This window comes from Etheostoma spectabile, chromosome 19 (genome assembly GCF_008692095.1).
Source record: "Etheostoma spectabile isolate EspeVRDwgs_2016 chromosome 19, UIUC_Espe_1.0, whole genome shotgun sequence".
Lineage (NCBI taxonomy): Eukaryota > Metazoa > Chordata > Actinopteri > Perciformes > Percidae > Etheostoma > Etheostoma spectabile.
Window position 1 is genome coordinate 12,077,235 of NC_045751.1, and position 993 is coordinate 12,078,227.

The window sequence follows — 993 nt, forward strand, 5'->3', positions numbered from 1 at the left end:
GGTTGTGATATACAGCCAGTACACTGTATATCACACACAGCCAGTGGAGGAGATACTCAGACACAGGAGTACACAGAGGGAGGAAGACCAGCAACAAATACTGACAAGGTTGGCGCTCTTGTTAAATTTCATTATAATTATCTTCTTTTATCCACATTATTGTCAGACAAACTTTATCTTACTGACACTTGCAAAGTTGATTCTGTATTTTATATCAGTGGTGGGACACTTTTACAATATCAGTATACAGTGTATTTCAACCCTGGTTGATAATATTGGTGATATTACAGAACTCGTAAGCCAGCGCTGGGAATTACATGCATCACCTTGTTTTTGTGCATACAAACAGCGTCCACAGATAGAAGTTGGACAGGACTGCGTGCATGACTGATTAAGTGAGACACAAGTAGCACAGAAGTGCTAATAACTTAGCTTTCACAATAGCTTTTTCACAACTGTTGATGCACGGAGTACCCATGTTGGGTTTTGATCCCGGGGTACTGCGGTGTTGTCCGAGTTCTGAGCTTGGAAATCCACGGGCAGTCGATGTATTTTTAAGACGTTTTTTAAACTACAGTGATATTTTCAAATCTTGTTAGATTTAAGCACTGACTCAATGTGGAACATTATAGAATCTGAGCATTAATGTATTAATGCCCTGATGTCTGCCGCGCCCTCGTCAAAAAAAGACACTTGCCACCGGACTAAACAATGTTTCTGGAGGAAACCCTGCTTAATATGTAAATATATAGCAACAGAGAGATACCTCTTCTGGGATATATAGCTAATCAAGTTAATTTGTACATATTCTCAATTGGATTTCCTTTTTCTCTTCCAGATATGGCAGTAAACTCTTCTTCCTCCAATGACTCCGTCCATCATCTTCACCTTCCTTTCACCATGTATTGCTTCATGACAAGACCTAGCTCCTTGATCTTTTTTGCATTCAACATTACAAAGATCCTCCTCCTCCTCCCTCTCTGCGTCCTCGTC

General features: G+C 40.3%; 1 long non-coding RNA gene across 1 annotated transcript in view; it reads right to left on the bottom strand.

Moving 5' to 3' along the window:
- Window positions 1–352: 352 nt before the first annotated feature.
- LOC116669375 (uncharacterized) overlaps window positions 353–993 on the bottom strand; it is a 17,355-nt gene continuing 16,714 nt past the window's right edge. Inside the window, exon 3 of the long non-coding RNA XR_004326764.1 lies at window positions 353–427. This is a non-coding gene — a long non-coding RNA (uncharacterized LOC116669375). The remainder of the gene's footprint in view (window positions 428–993) is intronic.